The sequence below is a fragment of the Ambystoma mexicanum genome, chromosome 5q (assembly GCF_040938575.1).
Source record: "Ambystoma mexicanum isolate Mex_15411 chromosome 5q, UKY_AmexF1_1, whole genome shotgun sequence".
In the NCBI taxonomy this organism is placed as follows: Eukaryota; Metazoa; Chordata; class Amphibia; order Caudata; family Ambystomatidae; genus Ambystoma; species Ambystoma mexicanum.
Genome location: NC_090933.1, coordinates 617,340,409 through 617,357,615, shown reverse-complemented (window position 1 = coordinate 617,357,615; position 17,207 = coordinate 617,340,409). Strand labels below are relative to the sequence as shown.

The 17,207-nt window shown below is 51.5% G+C and overlaps 1 protein-coding gene across 2 annotated transcripts in view; it reads left to right on the top strand.

The window, feature by feature from the left end:
• NSMAF (neutral sphingomyelinase activation associated factor) overlaps positions 1–17,207 on the top strand; it is a 2,198,666-nt gene that overhangs the window by 1,243,845 nt on the left and 937,614 nt on the right. The window lies entirely within an intron of this gene.

Below are 17,207 nucleotides of genomic sequence, written 5' to 3'. Positions count from 1 at the left end.
TGGTGGGTGGACTGGCACACGGCCGCAACCTGGTTAGACATTGACAAAGAAGCGGAGAGGATAACTCCTAAATTCTTGACTTTGCTAACTGGGTTGGGTAGCGGGCCCAAGGCAGCGGGCCAGAAAGCAGGGGTCCACAGGGAGGGGTTGGGGGGGCAGCCTACCAACAGTACCTCCGTTTTATCACCATTTAACTTTAGCCAATTCTGGTCCATCCAGATCCCGACTGCCCTAAGGCAGTCGTGGAGGCATACAGAGGTCTCTGATCCTGGTCCAGACGGATCAGGATTTGGGTATCATCTGCATATGAGTAGCAGTTTAACCCATAGGAGCGGATGAGACAAATCAGGGCCCAGATGTAGATGTTAAACAGAATTGGCGATAGCGAGGATCCCTGAGGGACACCACAAGTGAGAAAGCAAGAGGGGGAGAGAAACGGTGGCATAGCAAGGGTCTGAGTGCGATCCGAAAGAAACGAAGTAAACCAGGCAAGAAGAGCACCGGATATCCCAATCTGTGAGAGACGAGAGAGAAGGATGGAGTGGTCTACTGTGTCGAATGCGGCGTCGTCCTGCACCGAGACCAGGACACTTTCCGTACCTCTCCCAGGCCTAAAACCCGCCTGGGCATGATTAAATATTTTGGAAGATTCCAAAAAAGAGGACAGAAGCGGTGTGACCAGTGATTCCAGCAGTTTGGACAGAAACGGAAGTAGAGAAATAGGGCGGAAATTAGCCAGGATAGTGGGGTCAAGAGAAGGCTTTTTAAGGAGGGCAATAACCCTAGAAGATTTCAGTTCTGGGGGAACAAATCCCGACTGACAAGAGTTGTTTATTGCCAGTGTGATCTCAGTCAGAATATCAGGAGCAATAACCTTCATAATAGAGGCTGGGATGGGGTCCTCGGGAGATGATGATTTAATCTTCAAAATGGCTGTCAAGACCTCTGCCTCGGTGAATGGAGGGAAAGAGGATCAACTAGCCAAGGTATCAGTAGAGGGCAAAGTGCATCTCCTTTCACAATAGTAGGGAGGCCAGCCAGATTTGTCGGGGTGTTATTGGACTGCCTTGTTTAATAGACAGAGAAGATGCAATCCGACTTTTCTCTTTAAAGTTTTGGATTTCTAATCTGGCAGCTGTGGTAGGTCAGACATAGGAGACAGACAACTGTACATGGTTCAAACTGTGCCATTTTATTAAAGTAAAGAAAACGCCTCACCTCCCCCTCACTCTGCGATGAAGGGGCCCTTGTCTAAAAAAATAATAAAAGGATGCTGTTAGGGAGAATGCTCTCTTTAGGCTGAATTTCCTAACCTAGTGAGTCCCCCAGCAGCTTTGCTGGATTTCTGGAGTTTGGTTTTTTTCTCCTGCCAAGAGTGAGACTCTTTGTCTCCCACTCTTGGACATGATTATGGTGTTCCGTTGACTGGTAATGTGTTTTATGGGCTATGGGGTCCTTTACTCCAAAGGGTCTCATGTGTTTTTCCTATGTGTGTTACACAGCACCCTCCGTGCAGTAACACAGGGGTGTCATACTGACACCCCACCATAGACTCCATACCCTGGGACTGACTACTGTCTCCCAGGGCATGTAAAGTCACCATTGGCTTTACTAGTCCCAAATTATTAACAGAAACCAGTACAAACCATCATATTGTGGACGTACTGGTCGGGGCAATTTGATTGCCCCGGGGTCTGTTAGTCGAGGGGGCACGTCTCCGTCCCCCTGATCGAGTTTTGGCTGGTGGCAGTGGAAACTACTTTTTATATTCGACCGCAAATATTTCCCTATGGGATTTTCCCATTGTTCGAGGCTACCAACTTTAATTATTTAATTCTCATAGCCTCGAACATACCGCCGGTTTATTTAATTAATATTAATTCTCCAGTTGGTATTTTTTGCCAAGACTCGATTCTAAAAGAGCGTTTCTGTTCTGTGACTCCAACCCAAGTCGAGCCCTTTGTTCCACTTTTTGGCGAGCTTCTCCACAGAAGCCTCCAAAAGTGGTGCCACTCTGTCTGGGTACCACAGGGGGTAGGGAGGGGGTTTAGGCACCCTGGACTGAGTTACCTTGGTAACTCAAGTCGCACTATTGTGTGATTGGCCCAAGTGGTGAACCGGCCGGCTTACCACTTAGCATGTTTGAGTGACAGCTAGGCTGAGTGAATGGGGGTTTTCTGCATAAAAACAGGGCTTTGGGGACTGGAACTTCAGAAGTTGCCACAGGACCTGAGAATCCGACGAGGGAGAAGCTGAGCCGACCTACCAGGGCGACGCCACCGGTGGAGCCCTGCAGAACCGACTCACCACTTCCCGACGACAGAGATCATCTCCCGGCTGGAGAGGCTTCTTCCCCTGACTGGTGGGCACAACCAGTTTACCTTTCTTTCTTCGCACCCCAGCCCGGTTTGTGGTCGAACTGCCCGTGCCAAGCACCCCGGCAGCCGGATAGACACTCACCACTGAACCGCGAATCAACGGACCGCTCCTTGTACATGGGGAAACTCTGCGGCTGGTTTCTTCCCTGGCAGTGCAACGGACTCCTGTCTTCCTCCACGACGAGATCCTCTCTTCCCCCGGACGAAGCACCGACTTGCATCTGCTGCCAGGAACAACTGCCCCCGCTGGAGCGTTCTCACCACTTTAAGGTACCGTGTCCGCCAGGCCTCCTTTTCTAAAGATTGCAACAAGGTAATAATAACTCCTTAACCTTCTGGACTGGGCTGTCCGCCTTGACCCTCTAACTGGTCCCTTTCTTTGATTCAACTTCTTTTTGAACCATTACAAGACTTTTGTGCACTGCAACCGTGTGACCTTGGACACATTTCGTCTCGATCCTCTTAAAGCGGATCCGGCCTACTGACTCTGAATTCACGGTTTGACTTTGCCTTCCCCCCCTGTTCTGTTCTTGTAAAAGTGTTGGGATCTGTTTCAAGTTGTTCTCTGCTTTTCGCTCCCTTTTTAAAAAACAAATTATTAGAGTGCCATCTACGTTAAGCGCTCACCGTTGTCTGAAGATAAGTGGGGCTTTACTTACTTGTCTAATATTCTTTTAAGGGATTGTATATCTTTTAGTGACCGTGTTTTTGAATTGCTTACTATTAGTGCCTGTGTGTTTTTCTAGATGTGGTTTTAAATAAATAATTAGATCTCTTTTACACCAAGCCCTGGTCAGTTTTTACTTGTTCTATTGTGTGCTCTTGACTTATTGTGAATACTCTGTATACTGCCTAACTCTTCTTGAGGGAAGTCTGACTGCTCAGCCACAGCTACCAAGTGAATCTGTGTGGTACAGACTGCTACCAAGTGGGTTTACTGCCAAACACCTGTAGTCCTAAATCTTTTGCAGTGGTCCCAGAGGGAACTGCACAGGTTTCTGCCTAACAGATGCTGGTCAGGCTACCTTACAAAAATAAACCGCATACTCACCGGCCTTTGCTTGCTCGTTCATTTCAAGACAAAGTGCAAAAGTCCATGGGTTTCTTGTCAGAGTTTCAGGCCGTGGTCTACTCGTACAGGTCCAAATCAAAGTTCCTTGACTTCTTACAGAAAAGGGGACTCCTGGCCCCTACTAACAAAGCCTTGTTCAAAATAAGTAATTATTTCCTTAAGACTGCAATTTGACCTTGCAGGACTTCCAGCTTAGGTTTATTCCTTCTTGGGTTCTTGCTTACTCTCTCTCTATTACCCCTTTGGAAGTTGTTGTCTTCCAGTTCACCCCTTCAGTGTCTCCCTCTCTCTTGGTTATTTGGTAACCCCTCATGGGTTGTGGGATTGAGCTTTACCACTTCGAAGTGCTTTTCTCTCCCTTTGAAATTTGGTAACTCCTCCTGGGTTGTTGGATCAATTTCACCCCCTCAGAGTGTTTCTCTCTTGTATTCAGTAATACTTAGGGTTTAGCAGATTCTGCTTCACCCCCTCAGAGTATTTCTCTTTATCTCTTGTATTCGGCAACCCCTTGTGGGGTTTTTAGATTCAGCTTCACCCTCTATGAATGATTTTCTCTCCCTTTGAAATTTGGTGGCCCCTTGTTGGTGGTTCTTGTGCTCCATTTCACCCCCCTCTGTGTTTCCCTTTCTCTCTTAAATTCGATAACTCCTTGTCGGTAATTAGATTTCGTTGTGTCTTCCTCCCTCTCTTTGGTTATTTGCCCACCCCTCTTGGGTTGTTGCTTTCCTGCTCACCCGCTCTGGGTCTTTCTGTTGTTGTCGGGTCCATTGTACACCACCGGGACCTATGGTTGTTTTTTTTTCTGCTTTCTCGTCTTCATTTTCTTTTTGAATATTCCAGAGCTCGGCAGACGGCAGCCCTACTCCCTCTGCTCAGCATGAACTGTGTACCCGTGTCTCTGCAGTGTTCTTTTTCGGGGAAGGTCGTAGCTCGGATAGTGTTGGTTCAGGGCTTCTCGGGCTGTCGGTTCTTTTTGGTTTCTTTTCCGGTTGGGTGTCGTGCTTCAGAGACACTGGGACGCAATGTCGGTGGTGGTGCGGTCGCCTTCCAGTGGAGATATCGCGGCTTCAGACTGTCTTTTTGGGATTGGTGTTGTTCCGTGGGCTCTCTGCCCACCACGTATTGTATGTGGTCCCGCCTCCAGGTTCTACTGGCTTTGTGCTACAGCCAAGGGTCAGGCTGTGTGGAGCATTACTAGGGCTGGTCCTCTCACAGCCGCACCTTTGTTTTTCAGCTGCTCCACGCACCCTGGTGATGGTCTCGGCCCTTTTTGGTCTAACCCAGCATCGAGAGACACAACACAGTTGGTCAGGTGATTCAGGCCTCCAGTGGGGGTCAGCAGCACAACTAAGCAAATTTAAAGGCCTCCTTCATATTAACATGCCCTTCACCTCTTATGTATGTGGAAATCCCCTTACACCTTGGTGTGAAGGGAGATATTGTAAAGTGGTGAGTTGGGGGCTGTCATGATTCCTGCCCCTCATGTCCCCAGCCCTCCAAGATGTCAGGTTGGAGCCAGGCCACGATCACCTACATGGCCCTCAAGGGCCTCTTATCCCTCCAAAGACCCACTTGGAGTCAGACTTGGCGCTTGTGGCACCAGACTCACTCACTCACTCTCATAGGATAACATTGGGGATTGGACTTGTAGTGCATTGATGGGGACAAGATGGATGCCCCCACATATTTCGGTTCCCAGAACTGTATGTGCGGTCTAGTCTTTTGGGTGTGGTTCAGCCCAGAGACGCCTGGGATACCCAGAGACTATTTAAGCCACACCCAGGCTGAGAAACATGCTTTGCGTTTGCGTGGCACTCACTGTGTTCGGATCGGTCTCCCGTAGGCCTGCATCTTTCTTCTGCGCTCAGCCCCTGCAAGAACAAGAACACCGTTAGGAACAGCCTTACCTTTCGGCGCTTCTGCGCATCATTTATCGCTCCTTCTGTTCTGCGGGCATCTTCGGCGGTGTCATTCCCATCCCGGCACACCGCTTCCCAAGGAAAAGGGAAAATAACAGAAAAAAGACATTAGTAAGCATTCTGCAAATCTTCGCTTATTTTTAAATACTGTACAAGCTTCAAACGCTTACCTGAATCCCAGCCGCTCTGGAGGAACTCTGTCTCCGGAACTTCTCATCCATCTGCAAGAGGGAAAAGACACTCCAGGTTAGTGTGGAAACATATAGAGGCGCTGCATACCGCGCTTACCCACCGCATTTGTTCTTCATAACCGGCGTCCACGGTGAAAACGTTGTGGCACCTAAAAGACACAGAAAAAGAACTCAGTTCAATACAAATACGAAAGGGGTGCATCGCGCATCACGCTCTCACTCACCTTCAGGGCTACTCATCTCAGCAGCACGCTGCCATCCCCGGACGCCGGCCATCATCTAAGGAAGGAAAGGAACGAATTTAGAGAACTGTTCAAAAGACTCATTATACTTACCTGTCGGACTCTTGCCAGTGAAGTAACTAGGCAGCAACGAGCCCGCATCAATCAACGCGCCCCTGCGCTGAAATCAGGACGGAGAGCACACTATCCAAGAAAAAAAGGTGAGCTGTGGATCAAAGTGAAGGGTTGGACCCCGGGGAAGAAGGGGTCCAAGCACACAGAGGCAATAGGGAGTTAAACTCTACCAATCTTTTGTTTCAGGCCCAGTCTCCTGTCGAATAGCCTCCAGTGAAGGGTTCAAGGTCGTAAGAGGTCAGAACAGGCTGAGTGACGTCCCCGTGGACACCAGGTGAGCGTTAGAGGATCGGAAAACATCCCCAGGCATCATACCGGAACATTGTTTCGACAACAATACAATACCTCATAAAACGAGCATTGGCAAAGCCAACAGTTTGGTCTTTTGTGTAGTCATGGGAAAGGCACTTTCTGGGTACTGCCGTAGTGGTATTACCTTACCATTGATGTTAGCAGGTGCAAAATTGTGCGAGTACCTGGGCGTCTAACAGCGGTGCCTGGCAAATGCCTAATACTGAAGCACACGCCAAAACTGTTGGCTTTGCCAATGATTGTTTTTAACAGGACTTCAGTGAAGGACGTGCATAGTGCTTATAAATCGAGTGGCTGAAGGCAGACGTGGTTAAGAACGTTTTATTACACCATTTGCACATTAACTGCTCCAATTAAGTCATTAAATATCAGAAGTCTGCTTTGAAAAAACACTGTCAGGCACTTTGAGTGCAATGCTTGATGGTAAGGCTTGATTAAAGCGAGCTCAAAGAGTTCCCATGAGGTGTTTTGAGCAGGGGGGGCAGGAACTGGGTGGGAATGGCCATAGGGATTAGCATGACCCTGGGCAACCAATGGGCGGACAAATAACCAAACAGCACCTACAAGCGTTGTCCCTCCTTATATGGCATTTCTCCCTATCTGTACCCTAATGTAATAGTTTGTGCTCTTAGGTGGTGCAAGTGCCACCTAATAGCCCAAACTAAAAATGAACCCTCTGCACTATTTTTAGATGCAAAATGTTTTGAGATTCTGGTCCATTGTGTTTAACAATATTGTGGTCTTTGTGCTGCTGTAGCTTTGGCTTAGATGGTTTTTACTAACCTCTTACATTTTCCTTTGTTGAAAAGCGATGGTTGATGGATCCTCTTCCTTAACCACTGCCGTGGCCCTACATGGATTTGGTTCCTATGTAACAGGCACATTTCTGGTGGAATTTCCTATGTGATGGAAGTTGGCAATTCTGCAAACCTCTAGATTTGCTGATATAGATATGATCGAAATAAATATATTGTAAAAGTTTGCTCCCAAACTAAAAACAATGAACTAAATTAAAACAAAGATTTGGTGATACGAAAGGGAAATGAGCTAAGATGTCCCTTTGCCATAGTGAACAGAGAGCCCAGTGCCACAAAAGTCCAGAGTAACCAAGGACCACAGTGCCGCAACAGTAATAAGTAGCCACAGCAAAACAAAGAGACAGTGACCAGAAGCCACGTTTTCCAAAATCCCCGATAGCCAGAAGCCAAAGTGAGGAGGACTCTCAGTGCCCAGAAAATGCAGAGGACAGGATCCACAGTGGCCAGAAGCTGCAGTGACACAACCTCATTGTGAGCAAAAGCCACAGTGACATGGGGTCTCAGTGAAGAGAAACCACTGTAACAGGGAGCCAATTGATTCCTGCATCTCAGATGGTGCGTAACACAAATCGTTCACCAGTGAAACAAAAGAAGCTTGCTCTGAAATAATGTTTTTAATATGAGCACTGTGCTTCACAATTTTTGGGAAAGGCTAGGGGTCACAAAGCCTCAGAAAAGGCGTGTGGCCTTATTAAAATGAATCCATATTCTGTTAAGCTTCATGATTTCAGCTGTCCCAACATTGCAGCCTGTTCATAGCCTGGATCCCTTGCCCAGCCTCCTTCATTAGCCATAGAGTTCGGATTACAAATAGTGCTGTATGTAATTGAGCTTACAAGCAAGTGTGGAGACTTGTGAATACCTGAACACTGCAAAGTGAACAAACTTCCAACACTCCCAGTCAGAGCAAAATGGCAATGCGTTTTTAGTTTTTGTATAGAATTTTTTTTAAAGTATTTTTATTGGCATTTCAGAAAAAAACAATCCCTCCCTCCACCCTTCCTCCCACCTCACCAAAACAAACATAAGGACAGCTAATCCCAACCTTAAAAAAAAAAGAATTCAGTTCATCTTCAAGCCAGTTCCAGCATCTGTAATCTTTGTGGGCAAAAAGCTATTCTTGAGCCCTTATGGAGGAAAGATAGGACAACATCCCAGTCTAGGCCAAACTTTTGTGAGACTCCTTGCACCAAATAAGTCACTAATTCCCAGGCAACACAGTTCCAGATCTTAGCTATCACTCTTGTACCGTGTGTATGGCCCTATTTTTCAATTTGCGCGCCACAAGCAGTAGTGCCCCTATGCTGCGGATCATATAAACCTTCCTCTGAGCCTTGTACGGTAAACTCTCAAGGACAACCCCCTCCCCCATCCCCAACATGATCTCCCTCAGATCCCTATAAATCTGCATGCCAGTAATCTCAGATATAGCTTTTTTTGTGTCATCCCATAATGGCTGTAATTTTCCACAGAACCACCATATATGATCCCAACTGCCCCTCTCCTCACACCCTCTCCAGCTGCCGTCTGGGACCAACGGGTAGCACTTGTGTAGTCTTTCAGGGGTGAGGTGCCACTGCACCACGACCTTCATCCACATCTCTTTGACCTGCACCGCCCTGGTCAGTTTGGCTATATACCCCCACAGTCGTTCCCAATGTTCCCCCCTGTATTTCATGGCCTAAGGTGGTTTCCCATCATAGCATATACAACCACTTCACTGCCCCCGGCAGGTTGGAGAATAGTGTATGCAGAGCCGCTATCATGTTTGTGTCCCCATCCTGAGTTGTTAAATATTTCTCGAAGGGGCTGAGCTCTCTGGTCGCAGCTCCGATCCCCTCTAGGTTTTTAAACCAATGCTGCAGTTGGAAGTACCTAAATATTTACCCTTCCCCTAATTTGGTGTGTTGCTTGTTCTGTAAATAACGCTTGATGTCCTGGCCCTCCACCATATCCCTCTGCTCGTGGCACCCCGCCGCCTCCTACCTAGCAAAAGCACCCACCTCCTATCCTGGTGCGAATTGCGGGTTCCTAAATAATGGTGTCAGCAGTGACAGAAAGGTTGTCGGCCCCATCCTCCGAACCAGGGTGTCCCACACCTCCCCCACCAGCGCAGTGATTCTACTCACATACATATTTTCACGCCTATCCCCTCTGGGGTACCAACGTACTTCTTCCACCATGGGCTTCCCTACCACGGCTATATCCATCTGCCTCCATAACTTACCCTGAGTTCCCTTAAATCAGTCCCAAACTACCTGGATCTGGACCGCCAAGAGTGCATCAATAGTCCCTGTAAGGTGTATCCCCAGGTACTTAATGCTACCATCCGCCCAGACATACGAACCCCTCTTCCTCAAGCCCTCCACCTGTTCCTGCGGCAGACTCAAATTGAGTATTTATGTTCGTTGATCCTCAAGCCTGCCACTGAGCCGAACTCCCCCAGCTCCCTAGCAATCACCGGCAACATTGTATCTGTGATAACCAACAATATGTCATCCGCAAAGGCGATCACCTTATGTCCCCCCCCCCGCCCCCCAAAACTAATCCCCTCTACATCCGGGGCGGCTATAATCCAGGCCAGAAGCGGCTCTAGGTGAACCACGTGCAGATGTGGGGAAAGAAGGCACCCCTGTTTCGTCTCCCGAGACACCTTTATACCCTGGGAGAGCTTGCCATTGATCGCCAGGTGGAGGATTGGGGCCTGATCGTTCACTCTCACCGCCTTTAAGAATATAGCCCCAAATCCCATAGCTTCTAGGGTATGGATTAGGAACGACCATTCGACACGGTCAAAAGCCTTCTCCGCATCCAAGCCAATATCGCAGCCGGTGTCTTGTTTAAGTTGGCTTTCTCGATTAGATGTCATAGCCTACACGTGTTGTCGAAGATCTGCCTCTGTCTGATAAACCACGATTGATCCGGGCCAATCAATCCAGGGATCACTTTGTCCAAGCAGGTCGCCAACATTTTGGTATACATCTTCACGTCTGTTTTAAATAGTGCAATGGGGCGATATGACCCACATAACATGACATCCTTGTTGGGTTTAGGGAATAGCACCAATTTAGCTTCTTCCATCGATGGGGCTATGCGGCTGGCTGGTCCTCCCAAAGGAATTCAAAATCGACACTTACACCGGGGTCAATACCTCCCTGAACACCCTGTAAAAACTCCAGACGTAGCCATCCGGACCCTGGAGCCTTACTGCTTGTCAGTGCCATAATCGCTGCTCTTACCTACTCGGGGATAATGTCCTCCTCTAGCTCTTCCCTTTCCCCTTGGGTAATCTGTCGTAGGGGCATTTTGACAAATATTCCCCTGAGCCACCTCTCCGGGGGAGTCGGAAGAGTATAACTTAGAATAAAATTCAGTGAAGGCCCCTATGATGTCCTCGTTTGAGGAGCTCCCCTCCCCTCCGCCTTGTTTTAATTTTAATTATGGTCTTAGATGCTTTCTTTTTCCTCATCTGTCACACTTAATGTAATCGATCTGCCTTGTTTGCCTTGATGTGATACTTTTTTTGCAAATACAGGAGGGCGTGTTCAGCCCTCTTGGTGTGGAGTACCTCTAGTTGGCCCCTGACCAGCCTGTATTCCCTCCTGGCCGCACTTCCCTAGTCCCCCTCCATTCTGCCCATTAGCTTTTTGTGATGGTCTTTTAGGTCCACCTGCGTTTGATGTATTTGTGTCTCTCTGGGCTTTTCTCGCTGTTAACTCTCCCCTCATTGTGGCCTTAAAAGCATCCCAAACTATCTGTTCCTCCACTCCCTGTGAGCTGTTAGTTTGCAAAGAATTCCCTAATCTTATCCCTTTGCAAATCACCTGGTCTTTGAGTAGAAATTCAGGAAACCTTCTTCTCCAGCATGGGGTCTGGCATGGATTCACATGCTCATGAATATTCCCCGTCGTCAGGCTGGGAATCCTCGGTAAAGAAAAATCAGTATCAGTTTAGTTTCTGATCTGTCTTTCGTAGTAGTAACCAATCACTGATCTCTGCGTCATACTGACCACAGCCAATGACTGCCCTCTCCCTAAGCCCCGCCTCTGGCAGCCATCTTCAGATTTTTACCGCACGTTCAAGTGTTGGAATCCTCGTGCCATTGCGCTCGAGCGTTAGTGCTTTTTTCGTGCTTTTTCTTAGGAAAATTTTCTCTTTTTCGGTCAAAAGAGCCTCAAGCTCCACCGTTTCTTTATCCGATCAACAGGGACCCGTGTCGGATTCTTCTACGCTCCTCAAGGGTGAAGATTTCGTCGAGCCACGCTTTTGGAGGACTCCAGAAGTTTCTCAGGCCCTTCTCGAGCATGGCCCAGGAGAAGGGAAGCTCGACGCCCGGAAAGCTGTTCAGGGTCTGCCCTGGATGCCAGCTCCAGAATGTCTTTAAGGAGGACGAACACTCCCTTTGCCTTTACTGCCTGCATGAAGACAAGACCCACGTGGAGAAGGACTGTGCGTTTTGCGGCAATATGTCGGAGCGGACCATGAAGGACCGCCATCAGCATCTCGCCAACTGGCTGGAAGGGAAGAGCTCGTCAGCCGAGAAGAAGAAGAAGTCCGAGCGGTCTTCTAAGACCTTTGAGGGCGCCCCGGCGACGGGGGTCCAACAGAAGGCCAAGCACCGCGAGTCCGCTGGCACCGGGAGCGCCGAACGGTTGGGCTCTACGGGCGCCAGGCAGGGCGCATCCTCCCCGGTGCCATCAACCACGAGCCAACGCTCTGGCTTGGGTAAGAGGAAGGCCGAGCACCCGGCGAAGCTCCTGGAGAGACCCCGGTCGTGCTCGAAGGCCCCATCGGAGGGGGAGCGAGGTTGTGACCCTCCCCCCAAGGAGAAGGCGGTGAGCGCACCTAAGGTGGTGAAAGCCTTGATCCATCCGGCCAAGACCTCTATCGAGACAGTCGCGGCGGCCCTGGCTCAGCCTGTGGAGGCTACACCAGTGGTGGCGACCTCGGGGCCCAGAATCTCCCTGCCACCGCGGAGGGAGTCCTCTTTCATGCCCATCGACAGGACCCCCATGAAACCTCCGACGGAGAAGAAAAAGGGGGGGCAGGAGGTCGTCGTGGATTCGGCTTCAACCTCGGAGGAGGAGCTGATCGAAGTCTTAGGCCACGGCGCTGGCGTGGAGGAAGACCATCCTGTCTGGAGGGACCCCGACGTGGGAGACGACGAGAACGTCGAGGGTGCCGACGGGGCTCCTGATCGCCCGTCGGAACCCCCTCAACCAGTGCCGCAAGACAACTCGGCGGCCATTTTGTTGGCTATACTGTCCTTATGCTCGGAGATAAGGACGAGACTACCGTTACCACCAACGGAGGAACCGCTCCCGACGGGGGACCCGGAGCCAGGCCCTTCTGGGAGCCCTCCTCTTAAGAGAAGGAGGATTCATCCTCTACCTCCTTTTCAACCTTTGCGCCCTGCTCAGCCCTCCTCCCCGTCCACGACACGTGGGGATGATACGGGGACTGACACGGCCGCGACGGGTACTGACGACGAGGTTTACGACGAGGATCTCCCGTCGTCACCTCCCACCCGGGCTTCCCCGCCCAACGAGATTGGATTGTTTCACGCCATGATCGCCAGGGCATCCGAGCTTTTCCAGCTCTGCCCGGAAGAGAAGAAGAAGGAAGGTTTCCTTTATCAACGGCGCGAGACCAAGAGGAAGACGGTCCTCGCTGTACCTCTACTGAACGATATCTGGGATGAGGGTCTCGCCCTCCTCAAGAACCCATCCACAACGCCGGCTAGAAGGGATCGGTACGAGAAGAAGTACCGGGTCCCGGACGCGGCCCCCTTGTGCCTTCGGGCACAGCCGACCCCGGATTCGGTCGTCTGCGCGGCAGCCAGGAAGAAAGCGGGGGGGGGGCGCGGCCTCTACGTCAACCTCCCCGCCGGACGGCGAGGGAAAGAAATTGGACACGATGGGACGCAGAGTCATCTCATCGGCAGCGACGACGATTAAGGCTGCCAACGCCTTGGCTATCGTAGCCCGCTACGACAGGGAGTTGTGGTACAAACTCGCCCCCCTGCTGGACTTCCTACCAGACGACAAGAGGGCGGAGGCACTAGAGATCTTGCAGGAAGGAGAAGTGGCGTCGGACCACGCCATTACGATAGCGACGGACATCGCGGACACTGGATTTCGCCAGTTGGGCAACGGCGTGTGCCTTAGGCGGCGTGGATGGCTCAAGGCTACTGACTTCCGTCAGGACGTGCAGACCAGAGTCTTGGACATGCCGTTCGACGGGAGCAACCTGTTTGGGAAAACAGTGGATGATTCCCTCCAGGCCATCAAGGCGGACACGGAGACGGCCCGGGCTCTTGGTGTTCTCCTGCAACGACGGCCGCCCTTTCGGAGCGGCGGAGGCAGACAGGGTGCCTCCAAAGGTTCCAGCGGCGGATTTTCCACCTATCGTCAAGCGGCCGGTTCGTCGTCACAGGAAGCCTACAGGGGACGAGGCAAGTCGGGCGGACCCCGCCGTCGTCGCCAAGGAGGACAAGGCGGCAAAGCCTCGTCGAAGCAGGACTGAACCGGCCGTGGGGTCGGGCCCCCACTGAAGCACCCCGGTGGGAGGCCGGTTGGCGAGCTTCGTCAGCGTGTGGGAGTCCATCTCCACCGACCGTTGGGTGCTGGACGCCCTGGCTCAGGGTCATGCGCTCGAGTTTCTAAAGAGGTGCCCGCGCGTCCCCCCTGTGGCCAGGAAGGAACATCACGTCCCTCAACTTCTCTTGGAGGTAAGGGTGATGCTCAGGAAGGGCGCCATCGAGCTCGTCCCAAAGAGGCTTCGGGGGTCCGGAGTTTACTCAAGATACTTCCTCGTGAAGAAGAAGACGGGAGGATGGCGTCCCATCCTGGACCTACGACGACTGAACAAATTCATCAAGGCACAGAAGTTCAGGATGGTCACCCTCCAACACGTCCTGGGTCAACTGGAGGAGGGCGATTTCCTGTCGTCGTTGGATTTGGAGGATGCCTTCTTCCATATCCCCATCCTAAAGGGACACCGAAAGTTTCTCAGATTCGTGGTCCAAGGGCGTCACTACCAGTTCAGAGCCCTTCCCTTCGGATTGAGGTCGGCACCCAGGGTGTTCACCAAGTGCCTCGCACCGGTGGCGGCGCGGCTGCGCCTAGAGGGGATCCACGTCTACCCCTACCTGGACGACTGGCTCATCCGAGCGAAGACGAAGGACCGTCCAACTACTCACGGACCTGGGATTCTCCATAAACTACGCCAAGTCCCACCTGGTGCCCGCGCAAGACGCACTGTTTCTGGGAGCGAAGCTCGACACAGTGTCGCTTCTGGCCTCTCCGTCGGAGGAAAGGACGAGGGCCATCTTGGGCAAGGTGCAGCGGATGCTGGTTGCGGACGCAGCCAGGGTGAGGTCCATCAAGTCCCTCAAGTCCCTCCTCGGAATGATGTTTTCTTGCATTTATCTCATCCGCCTGTGCAGGCTCCGGATGCGCCCGTTGCAGGAGTTCCTGGACGCGCGCTGGATCCAGACGACAGGCAGCTTCGAGGAGAGGATCACACTCGACGAGAGTTTCCGACGAGCGATCCGGTGGTGGGGCACCCGCGCGCATCTGACGGCGGGCATGGACTTCCAGACCCCCGGCCACCAGGAGACATTGACCATGGATGTCTCCCTGGAAGGGTGGGGAGCGCACACCGAAAATCTGCACACGAGAGGCCTTTGGCTTCCGACGGAGAAGTCCCTCCATATCAACGTCCTGGAGCCCCGTGCAGTGTTTTGGGCCCTCAGGTCCTTTCTTCCGTCCCTCAAGGGCAAGGTGGTGAGGATCTTCACCGACAACACCACCACCATGTTCTACATCAGGAAGCAGGGCGGTACCAGATCCCCAGCCCTGTCCAAGGAGGCGCAGGATCTGTGGCATTGGGCCGTCGCCCAAGGGATGTTTCTGGTGCCGTTTCATCTGGCAGGAATAAAAAACACCATCGCCGACACGCTCAGCAGAGAGCTGCGCTCGTGCCACGAGTGGGAACTACGACAGGATCTAGTGGACCGCCTCTTCCGACGGTGGGGCACACCCCAGATCGATCTGTTTGCGACGGCGACGAACTCCAAGTGCCGGAGGTTCGCCAGCAGGTTTCCCCAGCCGAGGAGCATGGGCGATGCTTTCTCCTTCCCCTGGGAGGGCCTGTTTCTATACGCGTTCCCTCCATTGCCGTTGCTGATCCGGCTCATCAACCAGCTCAAGAGGTCACGGTGCAGGATGATCCTCGTCGCACCTGCGTGGCCGAGGCAGATATGGTTCCCGGACCTTCTGGACTTGTCAGCGTCCCCGTCAATCAAGCTGCCAGTGGACGCGGATCTTCTCTCCAGGGAAGGAGGCGCCATCCTCCATCAAGACCCGAAGTCGCTGAACTTGCAGGCCTGGCTCCTGCAGCATTAGAGTTTGGAGGCTACGACATACCGGCCGACTGCAGAGAGGTTCTTGCAAAGGCCAGGGCGTCCTCAACTCTTAAATGCTATGGACACAAATGGAAGAGGTTCTCTGTCTGGTGCCACGCACAGAAGATTAACCCTCTACAGATTACGGTGTCATGCATGCTGGACGCTACGCTCGTAGAACAGCTAGACCGTTCTACTCCAAATGGAGGCTATTCGATACGTTACCGGGAAAACGACGTTTACACTTTTCACGTCGCTAACTTCACGTGACTTTGCTTCGTCACGTGAACTACGGTATCACGTATTTAAGCAGCGTAGAAACTTCACTCGCTGCTTCTGATCGTCTCTATTGGCGTCGTGTAGCTGAACCTCTGATCTACATCCTGGTATATTCCTACAGCTACTTTTGGGCCTTCGATAGCGTGTGTTCCGCCACACGCTGATTCCTGGAGCTATCCCTTCGCGTGCTATCCCACACGCGCTCTTCGTCTGCAAGTGCGGCCGGCCCAGGCTGCGTAAATCCTGCCCGCGTGTAAAATCCACACGCGCTCTTTGTCTTCATACGCGGCTGGCCAAGGCTGCGTAAATCCTACCCGCGTGTAACATCCACACGCGCTCTTCGTCTTCAAGTGCGGCCGGCCCAGGCTGCGTGAATCCTGCCCGCGTGTAAAGTCCACACGCGCTCTTTGTCTTCATACGCGGCTGGCCAAGGCTGCGTAAATCCTGCCCGCGTGTAACATCCACACGCGCTCTTCGTCTTCAAGTGCGGCCGGCCCAGGCTGCGTGAATCCTGCCCGCGTGTAAAGTCCACACGCGCTCTTTGTCTTCATACGCGGCTGGCCAAGGCTGCGTAAATCCTGCCCGCGTGTAACATCCACACGCGCTCTTCGTCTTCAAGTGCGGCTGGCCCAGGCTGCGTGAATCCTGCCCGCGTGTAAAATCCACACGCGCTCTTCGTCTTCAAGTGCGGCTGGCCAAGGCTGCGCGAACCCTGCCCGCGTGTAAATCCACACGCGCACGTTGTCTTCACACGCGGCTGGCCCAGGCTGCGCGATTCCTGCCCGCGTGTAAATCCACACGCTCACGTTGTCTTCAAACACTATTTTCTTCTAACTCCTGCATCTGTGGAACTAATAGAAGGATTGATCCCTAAGTGGGAAGGAAGCCTTTCAAGGATTATTGGAAGTGACTTTGAACTGAACTTTGGACGCTATCCTGTGGTGAATTCAACCCGTATCTAGCGTGAGCCTCGTTCCGTCCGGGATAAGTCTCCCTTACTAATTTTCCCGTCCCTGTCGTTTTGTTCTTCATTTCAAATCCATCAAGAGACTTCTGGATTGTTCTACCCAGAGATACAGGTCAGTGTGATCATTCCTGTCATTATCTAACTCATCATACTCAGGTTGGAGCAGTTATTCATGATACTTTAATTTGTCCTAGGCTGGATTACTATACCTTACCCACGCCCTTTCCAGTGATCCATCGCTCTGCCTGTTTTATCAGCCAGAGGGTTGTATCATTTGGAAGGTCTTTGTTGACTTCACGACTATCAAGTCGGGTGAACAGGGATCCGGAAGACCCTACCTCCTGTATCCTTTTGAATATTGTATCCTTTTCGGTTGATACTTTGGTGCATTCTGACAGAATCAGAAGCCATGGAGGGTACGGATCCTTTAACTGTTTTGACACAGTTGATCCACGATTTGAGAAACGAAATGGTTACTGCACAGGACATGTTACGGCACCGTATGGAC